The sequence below is a fragment of the Rhodnius prolixus genome, unplaced genomic scaffold (assembly GCF_049639745.1).
Source record: "Rhodnius prolixus isolate KJV_2025 unplaced genomic scaffold, Rpr scaffold_8, whole genome shotgun sequence".
In the NCBI taxonomy this organism is placed as follows: Eukaryota; Metazoa; Arthropoda; class Insecta; order Hemiptera; family Reduviidae; genus Rhodnius; species Rhodnius prolixus.
The window spans coordinates 10,758,510-10,781,100 of NW_027411593.1; the positions used below are offsets into that span (position 1 = coordinate 10,758,510).

Below are 22,591 nucleotides of genomic sequence, written 5' to 3' on the forward strand. Positions count from 1 at the left end.
ACTAGTTGTTTTGCTTTTAAATAAAAACGCAAGGCACCCCCAAATACCCCAATTGTGTTTTATTAACTCTTGTTTTTTTTTTAATTTTTCATTTTAGCATAAGTCCAGGAGAAAATTGAAATTAACGCGATAACAGTAAATTGATCTATCACAGACGTTTCTGAGCTACTATCCATTAATAGCACGTTTTCTTTATACCAGGTTCTGTTACAGGTTATTACCATTATTTTGCATGACTGTGTAGATGTAACAGATGTTAGATGGAAATTCTAAATCAACTCAGTGTGTGATTTCTTTGCTTCCCATTAAAAACACTTCAAAACTGCAGTGAATACTATTGGTTGAACTGCTAACTGCCCATGCTAGTCAATTTGGGGGGGACAAACCCGTTCCTTGGATTTCCCCCAATCAGCGTTTCACATTTAAGAAGTGACCTGACAGTCTAATGGTACCTAACATTCAGAAACATCATTAAATCAATCGTCTACTCTATTCGTTAGGAATAAACTACAATCTATCGTTGACCAGTAGTTCACTGGAGCTGTTCTCTTTCATCTAATTTTCAACCCTCCTTAACACATTGCCGACCACTCGGGGAAATCTCTCCGTTTTGTAAAATGTCAGTGCACGACAGATCGAGGAAAAAGCCCGCTTCTCTTCGTTGATCGCTGTATATTTTTTTTTTTAAATTTATTTTGTAATTTACACTCTGTATACAGTATACATTAAGCAAATATGAAGAGTATGTTGAACTGGTGCGGGAGGAGAGCAGGAGGAGAGAAACTACCCAGCGGTAGCACTCTCTGTAGGAGAGAGGAGAATGTGAGGAGAAGAATACAAAGAGAAGAGAGGAGAGTAATAATTTAGGTCTTCAGCCTACAAGGAAGTCGCGGGGCTACTGGCGATTCAGTCAGCGAGGAGTATTAGGGATGTCAGAAGAAGTGAGAGACAGTACAAGAGGATTAGAGCTAGTCGAGAGAGTAGTATGGAACTTTTGGTATTTAGTCTTAGCGAGTTGGACTATGAAGGGAATGTTGAGGTCGTTGTGAAGAGTGAGGTTAGTCACCGTAGAAAGGAGCGTCAGCTATCTGTCGGAGGAGTACTTTGCACTTTTACATATACTTAACTTAAACAATTGAAATAAATTTTATATTCGTTCAGGTTGCAATATACTCGACTCATTCGGAGCAATTCCTCACTAAAATCGGCAGAAGATTTTTTCGCCTTGTATCTCTGCTTAACACAATAATTCAAATTGAATTCAATCTCTAATAGTAAATTAGCAAGTTTTAAAGTGACTTTATTTATCTTTTTATTTTTTTTATCACTTCCTCTGCTTTCATGTTGTTTACATCTGGGGGGAAAAAATAGAGTGAGAACTGACGATGAATGAAAACGGGTAGACTATTGATTTTATTAGAAACAAAGCGGGCTTCCCGAAAAAATATCAGCTACATATTCCAGTACCACAGAAGCGGAAATTAAGTCGTAGGACCTTAAAGCATTCCCCAACCCCAAAATCTATCTGGTATTCATATTTCAAATAGGACTTCTCAGAAAACAAACAAAAAGAGTGCCCAGTCAAAGACTTCAAAGACAACGTTTTTGTGGACCAATAAAAATTCTTTGCGGAATTCATAAAATTAAAACAAAAACCAACTCCAGAAATATAATTATTTTTTCCTGTATTTTGTGTTCAACAGTTAGGAAGAAATATCTTTACATTAAAGCACGAAATGAAAACACGGCAGTATTACGATTGAATCAAAGATAACATTTCCGTTTATCTATTCTAAAAAAATGTATATTTATAAAGAGAATTATTAGAGAATGTTGAATAGAGTGTGTAGATTTTCCTAAACATATTGAGTCATTCAAAAGGATCCTCTGACAAAATCCAGCTTTACTCTGGGCTGTATTCTGAATAATTCCATTTAAGGATCAAAAAGATCCATATTATATTGAAATATAATGTTTGTAATGGTTTTTAAAGTAAAGTAATGCCTATTCAGGCCGGCTTTACTTGCAACTACCAAATTAGGTGTCGTAGACGGAGGCGACTAGCAAACATACTTTATTATTCAATATCTCATATTAAACATTAGATAAAATCCAAGGCCTAAGACCGGGAATCGAACCCACTAAGCCAACAATACATATTAGCTTTGCAGGTCTAGCCTATAACCGCTCAGCTACCGGGGCGCTTTAGTGGTTTTTTAAAATGAGCAAATTATTTATGTCAACAAAAACTGCTCGAACGCCGTTACTTCTTCATGAGAGGTATGTAATGAAAATCTGATGGTGACGATGTTTCCATGGGTATCCGCTTATACCATCTTAACTTGGAGGGTTTTCTTTTCTTTTGTACCACCCTGGACTTGAGAGTCTAGAGAGGAACTGCTGGGTATGTATTGAAACCAAGAGTTCTTCTCTCAGTGAAACAAGACGTTCCTTGTCCTTCCTGACCCTCCAAAAAAGAAAACCTACATAAGTTAACTGTTGACACGGCTTTACGATACATGTGTTAATTCTGTAGCAATGGCTCATGAACAGGTGGATGATCGTCCGGATGACCGCCCCCGGATCTGTTGGAGTAATACCGTTGAAAACTTGAGTGAGTGGCTAATAATGGACACTTTTCACCTCTGGCCTTTGGTCTGTGGTTTTCACACACCGATGGCTACGGCTATTTGTTGGGAGTTTATTGTGCTGTAAATCCAGGCTCAGGTTCTTTAAAGGGTACCCATTGGAAACCGCTCGGGCCAGGACTATCGTCTCATTTAGCCGTTTGTTCTCAATGCCTGGGCAACCAGACCAGATATATATATATACCAATTCCAATCAGAATGTTCATTCGGCAGTTTAAGTTCTTACAGCTTGAATGGCCAATGAAGTCACCTGGATATCTAAGAAAGTCTCGACTTTCAAATCGATTAATTCTCCTTTCATAATCTTGGCATCACTAGCTCTGCCTGAAAGGCTGCACCTAGTTTTCCTAGGCATACCTTGGATTAGCGCCATACACCAATCTCTCCCGAAATTTCTCTTACTTCGACAAAAACAAAAAAAAATATTGCCGTCATGTCGCTAAGTTGTTCCGATTTCAAAAATTTGTCCCAATAAGGAAACTTTCGCTTAAATTGGAGCAAGCAGAGGATTGCGTATTAAACTTAACTAAATAACGAAACTCTATCCTCTTGATCCTGTCGAATTACATGAGAATCCAAGGGTTAAGTTAATTATTGTCAATGATTATAGAGTAAGACATATGTGGAGTTAAATCCCATCCCCTCCAAGTATACACAACATCGAGTGCCCACTATTTCACTTCTAAATGGCATTTAGCATTAAAGGTATTTCATTCATGAAAATCGTTGCACTTATTTAGCCACTGTGTTATTAATAATAAAGTTAACAACAGGAAAATCAAATATCTGAAAACATTTTTGGCAACATTTTCCTCTAAATCTATTTTTATTTGTGTCGTCATTATAAATTTACAGTCATAAACGAGGGATATACCTTATATTTTTAAGGAAAATTTGGTAATTTATCTTTTATACGATAGAAAAAGAGGCAAGAATTGGTAAAGTTTGGTGTTTTTCAACAGTAGGCTTTTTCGTGCAGTATAAGACGATTAACTCTTTTACAGAACTAAGTCTAACGGAAGGTTTTAACATCTTCAGGTACGAGGGTCGTTTGAAAAGGCCGTGCAAAGTCAGAGAGATAGCACTACTGGCGCGTATCGAGGTTATGTTTAGTTAGTAGCATCTCTTCGAAGAACACACACCAAGTTTCAGCCAGATCGGTCTATTTCTTTGTGTTTGGCATTCGTTTGAATCGAGGAAGTCGAGTGATTTTCAAAAAATGGACGAAAAAGAATTTCGTGTGTTGATTAAACACTAACTTTATGAAAGGCAAAACGCCTCAGGAGACTAAAGAGAAGCTTGATAAACATTATGGTGACTCTGCACCTTCGATTAGAACAGTTTATAAGTGGTTTCAAAATTTTCGGAGTGGCCATATGGGCAAAAAGTGACGCTGAACGTTCTGGACGCCCTGTTCAGGTTACTACTCCAGAAAATAATTGATAAAATCCATGATATGGTGATGGATGACAGAAGAGTGAAGGTGCGTGAGATTGCTAGTGCTGTGGGCATCTCGAATGAACGGGTACATAATATTTTGCATCAACATTTGGACATTTGAAGCGAATTTTATCCGAAGTATAATAAACACTAGTTTTATTTTTAAAATCTTTAGTCCAACTATATAAACATGTTTTTCCAAAAAAGAATGTGGAAATGGTAACATTAGATCTGAGTAAAATTGCAAATTTCTATAATTGCATATTTAATTAAAGATCAACACTTACCATTAAGTTAAATATATATACGCTTTCAATGTTATCTTGTCATGAACATAAAAAAAATTTAATTTTGGCCATTATAAATCATTTAACATGTGTTCTTTTTAGTTAATTAAAATGAAAAAATAAATCAAAAATTATTAATATGGAATAGAATTAAATCTAGACAAAAAGAACATTAACCTTAGGTTTTTCCAGAGAAAAATTGCCATGACATTTCGTAAATTTGATTCTTCTTAAACATTCCTAATTAAGATCAAATTACGAACTACGAGGGTCGTTTGAAAAGTCCGTGCAAAACTAAAAACTACTTAATTTTTGGGGGTAAACCTTTTTTATTTTTCAACATAGTCTCCTTTTAGGCTTATACACTTCGTCCAACGCTGCTCTAGTTTGTTGATCTCTTCCGAATAATAGGATTTGTCCAAGTCTGAAAAATAGCCATTCGTTTCTGCAATCACCTCCTCGTTTGAATAAAATCTTTTTCCCGCCAGCCATTTCTTCATATTGGGGAACAAATAGTAGTCCGAGGGAGCCAAGTCTGGAGAATAGGGGGGATGCTAAACGAGTTGGAACCCTATTTCCATTAATTTTGCGACCACAACTGCTGAGGTGTGAGCTGGTGCGTTGTCGTGATGGAAAAGGACTTTTTTGTGGGCCAATCGTGGGCGTTTTTCTTGCAGCTCGGTTTTCAAACGGTCCAATAACGATGAATAATATGCACCTGTAATAGTTTTACCCTTTTCCAGATAGTCGATGAGGATTATTCCTTGCGAATCCCAAAAGACAGTCACCATAATCTTTCCGGCCGAAGGAACGGTCTTCGCCTTTTTTGGCGCAGATTCCCCCTTGGTAACCCATTGTTTAGATTGTTCTTTGGTCTCAGCAGTGTAGTGGTGTATCCATGTTTCATCCACAGTGACGAAACGACGCTTAAAGTCCTGCGGATTCTTCTGGAACAGCTGCAAACCGTCCTTGCAACACTTCAAACGATTTCGTTTTTGGTCAAGCGTGAGCAATCGCGGCACCCATCTTGCGGATAGCTTTGTCACGTCCAAATGTTGATGCAAAATATTATGTACCCGTTCATTCGAGATGCCCACAGCACTAGCAATCTCACGCATCTTCACTCTTCTGTCATCCATCACCATATCATGGATTTTATCAATGATTTCTGGAGTAGTAACCTCAACAGGGCGTCCTGAACGTTCAGCGTCACTTGTGCCCATATGGCCACTCCGAAAATTTTGAAACCACTTATAAACTGTTCTAATCGAAGGTGCAGAGTCACCATAATGTTTATCAAGCTTCTCTTTAGTCTCCTGAGGCGTTTTGCCTTTCATAAAGTAGTGTTTAATCAACACACGAAATTCTTTTTCGTCCATTTTTTGAAAATCACTCGACTTCCTCGATTCAAACGAATGCCAAACACAAAGAAATAGACCGATCTGGCTGAAACTTGGTGTGTGTTCTTCCAAGAGATGCTACTAACTAAACATAACCTCGATACGCGCTATCTCTCTGACTTTGCACGGACTTTTCAAACGACCCTCGTATGAGTATGTCTATTCGAAGCATAAAGAAAATTGTTAGAGCCATTATTTAGAAAATCTGATAAAAGGGGGAAATCTAAATTAGTAAAGTAGTATTTTTTAGTAAAGGATATTGATAGCTAATTCACTGTCGGGCTAAACCGGAAATATAAAAATTTGCGATGTTATTTTGTTCACAGGTTCAGACCATTTTTCTAAAAATCTTCTCTTTTTTTTTTCCAACTAAATGAACTTCAAATAGATTCAAAATTTAGATTTGATTGCAGTATTTTTCCATACAAGTACTTAACGCTGGACTTTAGTTTGCAAATCAGTCAGTACACGTCAATGAACAGGTTTATGACTGGCTAGTGACTAGAAGAATATTGGACTAAAAGATTTTTATTTACTAAGATAGTTAGATAGTTAGATAAGTTGCATGATTTGTAATTTATTTATAATTACAAATTTTGATTTTCTAAATAATATAATTTGATTTTTTTTTTTGACGTAAATACGTCTTTAAATTTGCTATCATATGGAGGCAATCCAAAAAACCTAATGATAACAAAATCGGGGGATACAGTGTGGCGTTATAGTTTCGAATCTATCGTCCACATCCAAAATTAAATTAGACCACTGGATAGCTAAAGGATCAAAGAATTCATTACGATAAGCGAGGACTGTGACGCATCGCGCGCAGTGGAGGGGGAAGCGCCGCCATTTTGAGATCATTTTGCTGCGTATTGAGATTTGCAATTAGTATAACTTTTGACTCGAAGAAGCTGCGATGTTTGTTTAAGTTTTAATCGTCAGCTGTCGTCACAATCTATAGATTGTATATAAAACATTAGTATAAAATAGTGACAGTGAATAGAATAATAAAATATTATCAAAAATATACAATGTCGGCCTATACGCGTCGAAAAGTCAAAACCAAATACAGAGATCCTATACGGTTGGAAAAGGCTTCTCAAGAACAATCGAATGGTAATAATAAAACACCATATGACCAAGTCAATCTGGGCCGGGAACGTAAAATTCGGATCACAGACCTATAATTAATAAAGTTATATTGTAACACAGTAATTATTTGTTTCCTTGATTTCATCCTAAATATATAAATAAAAATATTTTATATAAAAAATATAACCCGTTACGTAAACGTATTCACGTACAACACACGGCCGTGTCCATGACACAGCCACAGTTTTTTTTGTAATAATGAGTCATACAAAAAAAAGTTGTTGGTTCTCTGCCAAATTGACAAATAAATGATGTTTACTTTGAATTAAAACTATCCAGCAGGACAGTTGTATAAGGGTTGATCGTCAAAAAGTGCACGAAAATGCGTAACGTTGAAAAAACACCCAACTTTGACAATTTTTTTCTCTTTTTCTATAAAAGATAAAATTCCCAAATTTTCTTTAAAATATAGGGCAAATCCTCCTTTATAACTGTAATTTTTTTTTTTTGCAACAACCCAGATTAAATAGATTTCCAGGAAAAAAAGTGGCAAAAATGTCATTTTCAAAAATTGTTGTTCAAGATGTTGTTCCTTTTTTTTTTTTTTGTAAACAACGTAGCTTTCTCAACAAATGTAAGTTGTTACTCGCAAGAGGAAGTATGTTATGTTTGAAAACTGGGTTATTTGACGGAAAATCCGTAGCTCTAATCCATAATCTCCAAGTTTTCCCTAAACAGGAAGGTAGAAAAGTATTTCCTTAAATTTTCCGCCTCGCCCTTCCATTTCAAATGAAACCTCAACGATGCGTCATCATGCTTAAAACATTCCTTAATGGAGTGAAAAGGAGTTTATTAATAATGAAGTGAGAAGCAAAAGTAATATAAAATCATTGTTGGCACCATCAAGCCACTACAGGGATATTCTAGGGGCAAGCCACTGTTAGAGCGTTTACCTTCGCGGGTTTATTTAATAGCACAGCTGCCATCAATCATTTACGCAAAGTAAAAAGAAGGGAAAGGGCCGAAGAAGTAGACGGCTGTAGGAGGACGGAAGGACGACTTCTACTCAAACCTACATATCGAATTTTCTCTAGAATCTTTTAGCTTCATCAATTATCAACTTCCGTTAAAAGTTTTCTGAAAGGAAATACGCTTAGTTTGCTCTTTTCTTCACAATTTTTTTTTCCAATAGATTTTGAAGATAATAAATATTATTTATCTACAAACGTGAAATAATGTGATAATTATCTAACCAAAAGTGAGGGAGTTAAGCGAAGATTGTCACTCTTTAGAAACAAGAAAATTAAGTTACTTTATTTAATATGAGAGTCGCTGCCACTTTATGAAATATTAAAACTAGCCATTAACTTGTATAATAAATACTTAAAAAAAAAATGATTTATGGCGCGTCAGCATCTCAGGTTATTGGCGCCCACAGCATTTTCCAGTACACTGCCGGCCTCCGGACAGTATTCTCTCGTTGCAGACAACACTGACCATCACTGGACAAGAGAAGCAGGAAGAGCAGCTGGATTCGAACCCGGCGCGGACTTTGCAGGCCCATAACCAAAGTGAGAATTACAAGAAAAAGACATAAGGTGCGCCAACCGAAGTCCTATACGTCCAATTGAAGAGATTTATTCAGAAGATAAAAGGCTGAAGGTTATTTTTTTGACCATCGAATGGAGCAGAAAAACTGTAAGGAACATTGTGGCGCTGATTACTGGACTTTTGCACCTGTGGCTCGCCATTTGTTCAAACTGAAGGTAATTCAGCGTTAACAGTGTGGAATTGAAGAGTATACCGAGTTGGTAGCGCTTTAGCCTGAGGAATGTCCGTCCTTTGTACAATGCAGATTGAGGGTATTTGGAATAAAAGTAATTCAGAGGGCGACTTGAATTCAATAAATATTCAATTTAGGCGCCACGGTAGCCGAGCGGGTTAAGAGGCGAGACCTGCGAAGCTAATATGCATTGCGTCGTACTGGGTTCGATTCCCGGTCTTAGGCCTTGAATTTTATTTAATGGTTAATAAAAGAAATTTACAGTAAAGTATGTTTGCTAGTCGCCTCCGTCCACGACACCTAATTTGGTAGTTGGACGTAAAGCCCACCTGAAAAAATAGGCGATTACTTTACTTTTTTTATTCCATGTATTTTGTACTTTTCTAATTACTAATTGCAAAAAAGTTATATATCCACAAAATGTGATAACATTTCGACAAGATTCAATTTAATTCTCTCAACTAGAATCACAGCAACGTCATTTCCAGTGGTCCGTTTACAGTTTTGTTGACAGATCACTTTAGTAAAACCACAATTATAACCACTAAAGTTGACAATCACCAGTGCTGCGGAAAAAGAAATCAGCTGATGCCTTTGTAGTAGAAGCGACAAGAGGAATCATTGAATGGTCAACTGTATTGGATAAATATTGTTGATGCTGCACATGTCTACTGTTACTAGGACAACCGTTAGATCTGCTGTCGTCACATCCGATCTCTTCTGCTTCCGATGTCCAGTACCATTTCTCTTAGCCAATAAAACGAGCAAGGTCCATTTCTTACCAAAACTAACACACACATGCCCCGTTTCCTCCGCAGTTTTCCTTCCTTTACTTCTTCGCCCATTTTCACTCTCCCAGCTTCTCTCCTGGGTCTCATAATCGAATGTGGCGTTTTCCTCGTCACTTCCTCTAAAAACTTGACAGTCTTCCCCTTTTTGTTATTAAACTACTCTATACTTCCGGAAGATAAATAAAAATAGTAAACTCTCCCCACAACTTATACTCCGCTTTCTGTTTTATTTTTATTCAAGTTAATTTATAGAATTTATCTTTATAATATTGAGCGATCGTGGTTACTATCGACTTATTATTACCAATTAATTTTGAATTTTACATTTAACCATTAACTCTTTGGGGCTAGGTGGGTTAAAAACTGTCCCACCTTTTGCTTAGCTTTTTATGCATGGTGGGATTTTAACCCAACTCTGAGGAATGTCCGACCTTTGTACAATGCAGATTGAGGGTATTTGGAATGAAAGTAATTCAGAGGGCGACTTGAATTCAATAAATATTCAATTTAGGCGCCACGGTAGCCGAGCGGGTTAAGAGGCGAGACCTGCGAAGCTAATATGCATTGCGTGGTACTGGGTTCGATTCCCGGTCTTAAAATTGAAGTTACTCATAGTCACAGATAATTTGTTCATTTATTTTGCAACTGTACCCAGTACAATAAGCAAAAGAGATGAGAGATGAAAATAAGAAAGAGATGAAAGAGATAAGGGATGGCGCAAATACACATGCACGTATATATGTGTACATACATATATATACATACATCCTTGTGCGCCAAGGGCGTAAGTGGAGGGAACGACGATCATCCAGTGATGGAAGCCGTTAGATCGCCACGTTGGCAAGCGTACGCAGCAACCATCCTAGGAGGTCGGCGTTGTATCGAGATGGTCGCGTGGCCACCGTCGCTTTAGTCTGCGCTGAGGGTTAGAAGGAAGTGTTGTAGTAGACATGTTGTATAGATCAGAGGGTTGTAATGATTGTCTAGATTTGAGTGGAGTTCTGTGTATCGAGACTGGGCTATTTCAGTAACGAGAGGAATATTTAAATCAGAGTGTTAATGGGAATTAATTTAATTTTTTTCTTATTTCGAGAGTAATGATTATTTGAGAGGGATGATTACATATGTAAAATAATGGAAATGAATGTTTATTTCCATTTTTTTTATAATAAAAGAAATTCTGTGCAACTAGGGCTTTTATTTTCTTTAAAATCGTGCGCCTCAAAGAAGTTAAATACTACTATTTTTTAAAAATTTATTGAACTGATAAGACAGAAATTTGCCAATCAAATTTATTTGAAATATCCTCCGAGTGTATTTGATTTCTTAGAGGTAAAGTAAGAACCTGTGAGGTTAGACGTTAAATTGGAATATCGATTTTCAATTTTATGATTAAGGATTCACAAAAACAGTTTTCAAATTCCTTTTATTTTCTAATATACGTAGTTAAGTGCTCGCAAAAGATGGTCAACAACGTCAAGAATGTGGACACAACCAATCCGTACTAGCTTGCTTTTTTTTTTTTTTTTGCATTCCCGTCCGATTTCGAAATTTCGCCCATCATCAGAGATTCATTAATCTGTTTAGAGTAGAGAATTTGGCTTTAACTTTGTTTCCGTCTCACACTAAACTTGCTCAGCAAGTTGGAAACATAGGTAGCAGTCTAATTCTCTACTCCACACTGATTAGTAAACCACTGACGATAGATTCCTGGTCTGAAACCAGACTAGTTTATTAATTTATCGATCTTCAGCATTGCACAAAACGCCACGGACTCTGTAGACTCTTCAAGTTTACACTATTGAAACTGTGTACCTGTCGAATTATCTTCATGTTTAACAAGTGGCTCACCTCTAATTCTAGAAATAGATACTTGTTAATATTAAATAGTCGTGAAAAAGTACATTATACTGAATTGCTACACCGCTACAGTTTTCTAGGAAGTCTCATGAATTATTATTACTTTTTTTTTTAAAAGGAAAATATTTCAAGTGAAAGTAATAGCCTTCATATGAGCAAAAAGTGTAAAAATAGCCACGGTAGCCGAGCGGTTAGAGGCGAGACCTGCGAAGCTAATATGTATTATGGTACTGGGTTCGATTCCCGGTCATAGGCCTTGGATTTTATTTAATGTTTAAAAATGAGAAATAGTAAAGTATGTTTGCTAGACGCCTCCGTCCACGACACCTAATTGGTAGTTGGACGTTAAGCCCGCCTGAAAAAATAGGCGATTACTTTACTTTACTTTAGATTCCTGGTCTGAAACCGGACTAGCCACTTCTTCATGGAATTCGAGCCCCTATCGTTATTCCAGTCATCTCTTAACGTTGACAGATTACATAAGGGCCAGCAAATTTAGTTGACATCAATTTAGTAATCGCAGATGACGCTTTAAGAACCATTCAACATTTTACAGAGCAACTATACCTTAGCAATGCTTAAGTTTTTGATAAAAAAAAAAGCGCTCTGGAAAGGAGAGAAAACACGAGAAATGTGTGCTTCATTACTTGAACGATTGGATTTTGTCACGTTATGGGTTTGTTCTTCACTGTATTTACGCAAAAGAACTACTAATTTCCGGAACAGATCTTGACGTTATGAAAAGTGCATTTCATAACAGACAACATTCTAGACTGTGGTTGAACCCAGCCACTTCCCAAAAACTAAAACCCACGAAAAACCAAAAATTAAATAAATACGAGGGTCGTTTGAAAAGTCCGTGCAAAGTCAGAAGAGAGATAGCACCACTGGCGCGTATCGAGGTTATGTTTAGTTAGTAGCATCTCTTGGAAGAACACACACCAAGTTTCAGCCAGATCGATCTATTTCTTTGTGTTTGGCATTCGTTTGAATCGAGGAAGTCGAGTGATTTTCAAAAAATGGACGAACAAGTGGCGCTGAACGTTTTGGACGCCCTGTTGAGGTTACTACTCCAGATATCATTGATAAAATCCATGATATGGTGATGGATGACAGAAGAGTGAAGGTGCGTGAGATTGCTAGTGCCGTGGGCATCTCGAATGAACGGGTACATAATATTTTGCATCAACATTGGGACATGACAAAGCTATCCGCAAGATGGGTGCCGCGTTTGCTCACGCTTGACCAAAAACGAAATCGTGTGAAGTGTTGCAAGGACGGTTTGCAGCTGTTCCAGAAGAATCCGCAGGACTTTAAGCGTCGTTTCGTCACTGTGGATGAAACATGGATACATCACTACACTCCTGAGACCAAAGAACAATCTAAACAATGGGTTACCAAGGGGGGAATCTGCGCCAAAAAAGGCGAAGACCGTTCCTTCGGCCGGAAAGATTATGGCGACTGTCTTTTGGGATTCGCAAGGAATAATTCTCATCGAGTATCTGGAAAAGGGTAAAACTATTACAGGTGCATATTATTCATCGTTATTGGACCGTTTGAAAACCGAGCTGCAAGAAAAACGCCCACGATTGGCCCACAAAAAAGTCCTTTTCCATCACGACAACGCACCAGCTCACACCTCAGCAGTTGTGGTCGCAAAATTAATGGAAATAGGGTTCCAACTCGTTTCACATCCCCCTTATTCTCCAGACTTGGCTCCCTCGGACTACTATTTGTTCCCCAATATGAAGAAATGGCTGGCGGGAAAAAGATTTTATTCAAACGAGGAGGTATTGCAGAAACGAATGGCTATTTTTCAGACTTGGACAAATCCTATTATTCGGAAGGGATCAACAAACTAGAGCAGCGTTGGACGAAGTGTATAAGCCTAAAAGGAGACTATGTTGAAAAATAAAAAAGGTTTACCCCCAAAAATTAAGTAGTTTTTATTTTTGCACGGACTTTTCAAACGACCCTCGTAGAAGTTTCTGACTGGTGTCGTTCACTATATATTTTTTTAAAACCGGCGAAATCATCAATTATTATCAAGAAATTGATTAAATATACTGGAAATTACGCTAACAACATCCGGCATTGGTGAACCGAAGGGGCCTATCCTATTTTACGTGAAAATACTTGCCAACATCTTTCACAAAACACCTGGAAATGGACCTGGTAAGCGTGAACTATGCATTTGTGGGAAACAATACCAAAAACATGTATCTACGAAAATCGATTGCATGTACAGGTCACGTGCTAAAATACAAATTTTCATGCATGGAGCTACCAGGACAGAGTCTTGGGTGGTAAGTTCGTATTGAGCATTTCATAACTTTTTCATTAGAGATCGTTCAGGGAATGGTCTTCGAGCACCATTCCTGGTGGCTCGCCTTGCTTGTCAGCTTCAATTTATTCTCATTGTCTTGTAAGAAAGAATTTTTAACAAACTTGCAAGGCAAAAATCTGTAATATTTTCTCAAATTGGATTAGGATTTCTGGAAGAACTTAAAAACCCAGGGATTTTTTAAGAACTACTATTTCGGTACTTTCAGGGTTCTTAAAGACTAGGTATCAATCAATCAAATTCTTTGAAAAATTGGCAGGTCAACCTGAGTTGAATTATTTAGACAGACATTTCGCTGTTAAAAGACTTTTAACTCAAATTCTGTACGCAGAATAACTTTTCCCTGGCTGCAGATTGCAGGTTGCTGATTTATGCCAACTAAATCATTTTCAGAAAATTCTAAGCTTCCTCTAAAATTTTTGGTAAAGATTATGTAAATTCAATATCCTGTGAGATTTATAATATAATTATCAATTAAACCATCGTTATCTATCACATATAAGGGGCTACAAGGTTAATGTTTCATGATTGTTTGTAGTTATCAGACGATGTCAGCAACATGTATGCAAGCAATTGGCTGCTTAATATGCATGTGCAGGATGATCAATGGTGATTGTTTAACGTAAAGGGAAGCAGGGAATTGTAGTTATTGATCAATTTGAGATGGCGGAGGGCCGTTGATTCAAATTGTAATTACACTGTAGTGGCGTCTTGGTCAGGATTCTCCATCATTGTTACAGCTGTGACACCAATAATCTCTTTTAGGCTCTACTTATTTGACTGTTACTGTAATGATTTATAACAGCTTTAGGTATTTTGTGTTGGATGCATCATAATATTTGGGTACTGATGTTTAATGTGACAAAAATGGATTACTATAGGAAATCTATTCGATTATCTAATATATGGGGGAAAAAAATCAGCATTAAACTGATCAAGGAGGCGCTGCAGATTAACGAGGCAGACGCATTCAACAGAGCCCATCAAAAAATCATTTAATTGTACGGTCATTTCAACGGATATTGATGGAAATATGAGATTTAGTTAACAATGAAGATCTGCGATCTTATGTCGGCTGAGAGAACGATCTGTTGTAACTCTAAGCTCTTAATATTGATCTGTTGTAGCTCTCCGCCTGCTTAATGGTAAAGTAAGAATTTTTACCCAAACGATTAAGTTAGCATAAGTTTTCTAACTGAAATAACAGTTTTAATACGAGTACAATCCTAGTTTTAAGCTTTGGACCCATAAATCAATTTTAGGGATTCCACAACGGAAAGATAAAGGCAGTAGATGTGCTGCAAACAAGTTCCTACGGTGACCATTTAAGCGCCGATTATTCTTTTGCGACGGGTAGTTCTTTTTTCTTTTTTTTGCGTGAACAGGAGAACCAAGAATTTTCATCCTTAACTATTGTTTCTCTCTTAAAGATGATGCCTTTAACTGGCAAGGATCGTACAAGACTAGCACTTCAATGGTCTCCGGACTCGGCGGGGTATTTAGATAAAAAAGAGTTGGATCAAGGATTAACATACGATTGTCCATGTGCATCTACAAGAAGTCAACTGTATGCATCCTTTTTTTTAAATGAAAAGTTTTTTTTAGTAAAGAAAAGAAAACTTAATGAAAAGCGATGTAAGATTTTGGTTAATACAGGCGCACGAATTACTTCTTAGGCTGGAAACATAGTGGAGCGGCGAGCAAAGCGGCGATGATAGCGAAGAGCAAAGCGGCGAAATCAAACACAAGTAAACATATGGGACCGCGCATAGTGGCGAGCAAAGCAAAGATAGAGCAACGCTATCTATAAAGAGTAGAGCGAAGCGTTATGACATGTTTGATTTCTTCGCTCTCATCGCGCTCAATTTGTAAAGGTTATTTTTCAAAGGTTATGGATATTGATACATTATTGGTTGTTTGTTTAAAGAAACCTCTGTGGGGCCATAGTATTTGTGAAGCTACAATAGTTTTTAATAATTAATAGTTTAAATTAATTAACAATTAGTAGTTAATGGAGAATTCAGGTAATTTTTGCTACATTTAATTTGGTTCTCAATCCCTTAATGCTAACTTTCATCTAAATACTAGGCAAAATTAAATTACATTTTCACGTCCTACTACTTCTGATCAGGACGAATTCTCCAATCCTTCTTCTGTAGCGTCGTACTACTCCAGTTTTTCAGATGAACAACATTAATTTATGACAAATCACGGTGTAGTGATTTAATAAAATTATTGTGTTTTTTTAATTGACTAATTTCTTTTTATCTGCATATATTTCTATTTTATTTTGATTTTCTTATCTTAAAGTAACTGCTAGGATTAATGGGGTTACACAGATTTGTATTTAATTAATAACCTACATAGTTAATTTTTCTATATTGTGCCTAACTCTTGTTATGAGTTGTATTACTAAAAAACAATAAAATTTGATTTTGATTAATGGTGTTACACTGGGCTAGTATGTAATCAAATGTTGATAAAGACATTCGAAAATACGCATGAAACTTGCCAGGATGCTCCCGAAGTTGTTGGTACAAGTGATGAAATTCACCAAGTTCATTTCTAGACTTATTTATGTCATGTACACTGCAGCTCCCACTACTAAGCTGCTGCAAATACCAAAGTTTCAACGAAGAATTTTCATATAAAAATAGTCCCTCCATCTTGTTTTGTCAAAAGGAGAACGCGACTAAATTCGTCACTATGTGCATGCGAATCTTTGCTTGCTGCTCGTCGCTCTCTTTGATCTGAAGTAGCTATCATCGCCGCTTTGCCCACCGCTCCACTATGTTTCCAGCCTAACCTTCCTGTTACGACCATTCATGTAGGCCAATGCTTGCTCTCCAGAGAGTTGCAATTGGCCAAGGATATCTTAGCCTAATTTCAGATAGTCTCGGACAGCTTGCTATGAAGTTGATATATACACCGTCAGCTACAATATCATTACACAGTTCGCAAGTGTCATTATCAGCTCTTTGGTACGGAGCAGAGCTCCTTGTAAAACACCCGCTCGGGTCTTCTAAAGCGTGTGTTCTAAGGGCGAATTGCAACGTAAGTAATGATTAATCTTAAGATGAAACTTGAGCGCTCTGTATAAGGGATAAGAATCTTTTTCTATAACTTTATTCGCAATTTGCGCTTTGAAGTTTAAACTTATCCTTTTTTGCAATCGACCAAATATATCACTCCACCTGTTGATATTGTTTAAATAAATTTCAAAATTTAATTTTCATTGATCCATAAGTTTCATGATATCTTTAAACCAATAAAGCTGCTGCTTCTCAACAATACTCGTATGTGTAGCAACAAGTTTAAGGAGTCGACTATCCGGCATGTTAATAACTTTAAGAATATAAATATATTGGTTTCGTGACAGTAAATTGTTAAACTTAGGATGGAAGATTTGCGAGGAATCGGTCAAATAAAACAACTCGTCTCTTTGCCATCGTTTCGACAAATATATTGTCCTCTCCAGAGCGTGGCTATGTGGGTTGGTTGAGTTACAGAAACTGTAACTCAATTATATTCTCAACTCAATTATAGAGGTGAACTGTAACTCAGTTTCTGTAACTCAACCAACCCGCATAGCCACGCCATGAAGAGGACAATATATTTGTCGAAACGTTGGCAAAGAGACGAGTTGTTTTATTTGACCGATTCCTCGCGAATCTACCATCCTAAGCTTAGGAATATAATTAAAGTGTAATTTTGAAAGTATGTGCGAAAATTGGGAGGTAATCAAGTTCATTACAAATGAATGGCGATGGAACAAACACTAATCTAAACAATCTTATAAGAAAAAAAGCGAAATAATTTTTCCAGTTCATCATAGTAAACACCTCCCCACTCTTGAGCTCCATAGCAAACAATGGAGCGGCTAACAGTATTAAGAAAATCTTAGGGTCACATCAGTTTTAATGACAATTAAAAAAAAAATCAATTTTAAACTTTACAGGAATGTTGCACAAAACCAATCGATTGACGGTATTAATTGGAAATTTTGACATGAAGGTCCAACTACTGAGTAATATCGTTGGAAGAGAACAGTCTGGAAGAACTCTAGTGAATGGGAATTTAATTAAGGTGGAAGGCTTTAGGAATGAATGCGGTGTGAGCGGAAGCCATTGTAGAGGAGGAATGATGGGATTGGAGCATCCTTGTCACTCCTAATATTATGGTCCCCACCGGAAGAAAATAAGTAATTACTTGACCCTCTGTTCCGTCTAGAGGATAACGCTCTTTAGTTTTCTTTCTCTCTTAAAAATTAATCCATACTCATTGAATGGAGAGTTTTATATAATTAATTAAATATCCATAATGTAGCTTTTTCTATTAGTTTAAAAATATTATCATAAGAAGTGACCAAAGCCCAAACTGGAGATCGCATCTTTCTTTAGCACATCGACTTCATTGGCCAGTAGCGCCCTTGATACCTGGTTCTTTTCTCGAACGTTTTCCACCCACGTTAGTTTGACAGAGATTCCAATTAACTGTGGAGCGTCCAATAAAACCTTGGAGCCTCCGGAGTTGGGAATTGATTCCACATATCTTTTATATTATTATTATTCTTTTGTAATTTATGGTGGGTGAACATCTGAGGTTATTGACGCTCAAAGCTTTTTTCCGTGCACTGCCGGCATCCGGACGTTGTTGGCTCATTACAGATAAAACTGTCCATTACAGTGAGGTTGTAAGAAGCTCCTAGGAAGAGAAGGTCTAAGGGCTAGCAGCTGGATTCGAACCCGGGACCTCCAAGTGGGAATTCAGTAGACTAATCACTGAACTAATTCCTTCCCTTTCATTATTATTAACCCAGGTCTTCCATGGAAGTTCTAGAAAGAGCAGTGGGGGGCCGCACATTTCCTCCAAGCCCTCCAGTAAGAGTAAACCCTCTTCAACACCTAGCTACTACTGAGACTCCTCTGGGAAGTTCTAGAAGAAGAATAGAGCCTATATTCGGGGATAATCACTCCCATATACTCCTATATGCTACCCTCTCCGCAAACCTCTTTCCTGATATTTTAAAGAGGATATCCAAACCTAGAACACTTCTTCCTAGCTCACTGGGAGAAACATCCTGAGGAATGTAGAGCCAGTTATTCAGAAGCAACCACTTCATGGAGCAGAACATATCCACTATCCAGGCACACTATCCCGTAGAAAGACGTGAAGCCGACACCTTTCCCTCGCCAAAGAAGTAGAAGAAGCTCTGTAATTATGACTCGAAATCTTATGTGTTTCAAATCAGGCCAGAGAAAATGATAAAATAATTATCAGATAAGATTAAAAATGACAAAACTTCTGAAGTTTTTCTTCTTGTTTAAAAATTTCGTTTACAATTCATTCTAAACTCTGACTCAAAATGAATGGTTCTTTTCATTCTTTTCCACATACTCCTTCTTTTGTTGCTAGCAAATTGGTTCATTTCTGTGAATTGTGCGGGCTTATTAGGCGAATAGTGGCCGCAGTAATGGAAGGAAAAGATTCGATACCCCTTGTTAAAAAAAGAAAAAAGAAGTGTACGAGAGATTGCCTCTCTTGAATGAATTGATGTGGCTGCTGAAGCCATGGACATGAAGGTCTGTCTTCGGCAGGTAGTATCAGTTTGAGAGAAAATGAAAATTCGTTTGTCTAACTTTGTACGGCTTCATGAAGTCTTTTTTTATGGCTTCCTTATTCTGGGAATTATATTTTTATCCCTACTTTTTCAATTAGCGAGCACTCTGCTAAAAAAGAAAAAAAAATGCATAGAGAAAATGTTCTAATTTAATAGAACACTCTGTATAGCGCGAGTAATTTTTTTTCCCCCAGGCAGGCTTTACGTCCAACTACCAATTAGGTATCGTGGACGGAGGCTACTAGCAAACATACTTTACTGTAAATTTCTTTTATTAACCATTAAATAAAATCCAAGGCCTAGACCGGGAATCGAACCCACTATCCAACAATACATATTAGCCTTGCAGGACTCGCCTCTAACCGCTCGGCTACCGTGGCGCCCACGTATGTTCATGTTCTAAACTATTTTTAGGGTTTATCGTACGATTTGATGTCTTATTTATGTAAGAATTTAATTTAAATTATTTAAATTAATATTGTATTAATACAGCTTATAGTTCAGTTTTTATTCCGTTATCTTGGAGTATATTTTCTTTATTTCAATGGGATCTTTTTTTACGACGCCACCGTCGGTCTAGTCCATGGTTGATGTCTTTAGAGGTGATTATTTTATTTTTTTATCTGTGTAACATTTATAAACAAAGACTTTAAATAATAATAAAACTGATGTGAAAAGGAATTGAATATTTACAAAAAAAAGTTAGATAGTGACTGAGATTATTATAACGAGTAGATATGTTGCAAACATGTTCGTCATGAAATTAAGAACCTTCAAAGGTAAGGGATTAGCTCTGTGTTTAGCGGAGTTCCCGGGAATCGAATCTAGCTGGTAGTCCTTAGGATTTCCTAGGAGCTTCTCTCAGCTAACTATTCCGTAATGGACAGTGTTATCTGTCACAATGAGAACCCCCCACTTGCCCCATAGAATCATCGTAGCCGCAAAGCGCAGTTTCAATTTGAGTTCATCTCTTTTTTATCAATCCTCACAAAGCTCATTCATTAATACCAGTTGCCTTTTATTCTGAATTTAACCAATTCCATTCATCCTAAACGGTTCAATTAGTTCATTCAATCACAAATTAATCGCAAATTCTATTTTGTCCCCCCAACATTGTTTGAAAATTCAATAAAATGTTTTAATTTAATTGAAATTAGATGACCAACACTAAATAAGAGGAAATACCTGTAATTTTACATTTGAAATTGATTAATCAACACTTTGTAATTATTTTGAAATATCTATTGTTAAAGCTATCACATGTTTTCAGTGAATTACTTCCTGTAATTTTAATTTGTACCGGAAATGCACATTTTGTTGGCCCTCTGAATAAGGAAGAGTGGTATTTACAATATTAGTCTCTCTCTATATATAATTACAATAGTTCAAATTAGACATTACGTTTAGGTTCCGCCAAAAATACCTGAATTGAAAGTTTGGTCAGAATTGGAACGACTTTACAAATTCCGGCGAATGAATTCTTTTAAAAAAAATCCAAAATTTGTCTTTAAATTAGGTACTGATGATCAAAAATTATTAAATCTGCGTTGTTGCTCCCTTCTTCTTCGAAAAATCAGTTATAAACGAGGTTATGCTCATTATTTAACAGAAAATTTGCCAAAAAAGAAACAAGAGAATTTTATCTTTTATAGGATTTTAAACATAATGATACGTCCACGTTGTGCAGTAAAAGGAAACGAATGTTTGACGACTTATACAGGTATTTAGATGCACCATTTCGCTACGAGGACATAATATTCTCCACCAATATCTATGTGCTTAAATCTGTAGCAGAGCTAGCAATGAAATATGAATGTATTTAAAAGTTATAGCCGATTAGAATGAATGCAAGAAAATGATTAGAGAAGGATTACATGATTTTAATTTCGGTTAAGCTATAAGGATGTCAGGAGCACAGAGTACTGATCCATCCATTAGTTGTTAGTTTATATGTAAATAGTGGTATGTATAGTAGAGGGATGAAAGTGTGAAGCGAATGTATTTATAAGTAAGAATGGAGAGTGAGTGATATTCTAGTGATAAGCACCTAGACGATGCTGGCTGTATGGCGGAAGCCAATGCCAAAAAAAAAAAAAAAATCAAAAAACATTAAATTCCACAAATTTTACAATACCCTGAAGAAGGTGAAGTATTTTTACCGAAACGTTGGGATGAAGTAAAAGAAATTTATCTGTGAATTTATTGACCTGCACCTCAATATTCCCCAAAATCATCAGTTAACTTCGGTTGAAGACCAAAACTATCATATCTACGAGTAATAGGAAGTATTGTAATCGTGCAGATATTCAATTTTGGGTATTCAACGAACGGCTGGCCTACAGAAGTTTGGTCCTAGAGCAACTTCCTATCGGTTAATCGCATTTCCGGAGATCACTGATATTCTTCTTTTTTTAGACGTTTCAAAAACAAATATTGTATATGTTTTATGACCTATCTAATCACACTTAAGTCGAGAGTCTTACATCTCCACACCAAACGAATCCTGCACAGGATACAAGCTGCCTAAAAAGAAAAATAAGGTATCAAATTTTAAAGAAAACCATTGGAACAATTTTCCTTTAAAAAAAAAATCGTTAAAAACTATCTTATGAACCTTTCCAAGTAAAACGGCACTTGCAGTTGGCTGATTTCATCTTAACGATGTTTCGTTTTTCAGTTATACAGGCCACAAATACCACAAAACAGACAGAATCAACCCCACGTGCTTCAGCAATTCGGTGATATTCTAATGATAAGCACCTAGACGATGCTGGCTGAATGGCGGAAGCCAATGCCAAAAAAAAAGGCAAAAAAAAAACAACTTTTGTAGGAAAAAGAGAAAAAATAGGCAAAGTTGTATTTTTATCAACTTTAGGCATTTTCATGCAGTTTTTTTTTTTAACGATCAATGCATGCAACTAATTAAATACATGTGTTTTCCACGGCTTTTAGAGTTGATGACGTAAGTAAAAAAGTTTCTATAGTTTGTGGCAATGAATGGTTGAGTTAACGACTACCATGCTATCTGCAGCTTCTGTCTAGACTATTGCCGGCAATAAAATTAAAGCGGATGAAGGTTTCTGTGTGTGTGTGTGTGTGTGTGTGTGTGTGTGTGTGTGTGTGTGTGTGTGTGTGTGTGTGTGTGTGTGTGTGTGTGTGTGTGTGTGTGTGTGTGTGTGTGTGTGTGTGTGTGTGTGTGTGTGTGTGTGTGTGTGTGTGTGTGTGTGTGTGTGTGTGTGTGTGTGTGTGTGTGTGTGTGTGTGTGTGTGTGTGTGTGTGTGTGTGTGTGTGGGTGTAGATGAACGAGGAGGCGGTGGAGGTAGAGA

At 36.8% G+C, this 22,591-nt stretch overlaps 1 protein-coding gene across 6 annotated transcripts in view; it reads right to left on the reverse strand.

Moving 5' to 3' along the window:
• The window catches only part of LOC141450842 (MICOS complex subunit Mic10-like), a 67,270-nt gene that overhangs the window by 35,137 nt on the left and 9,542 nt on the right, over positions 1-22,591 (reverse strand). For 2 of the 6 annotated variants that reach the window (XM_074121690.1, XM_074121686.1), the window contains exon 1: positions 4,376-4,496. The exons of the other annotated variants lie outside the window; for them this stretch is intronic. The gene's annotated coding sequence lies outside the window, so the exon portion shown is untranslated. Of the gene's footprint in view, positions 1-4,375; positions 4,497-22,591 lie in introns of those variants that run through there. 6 annotated transcript variants of the gene reach the window in all.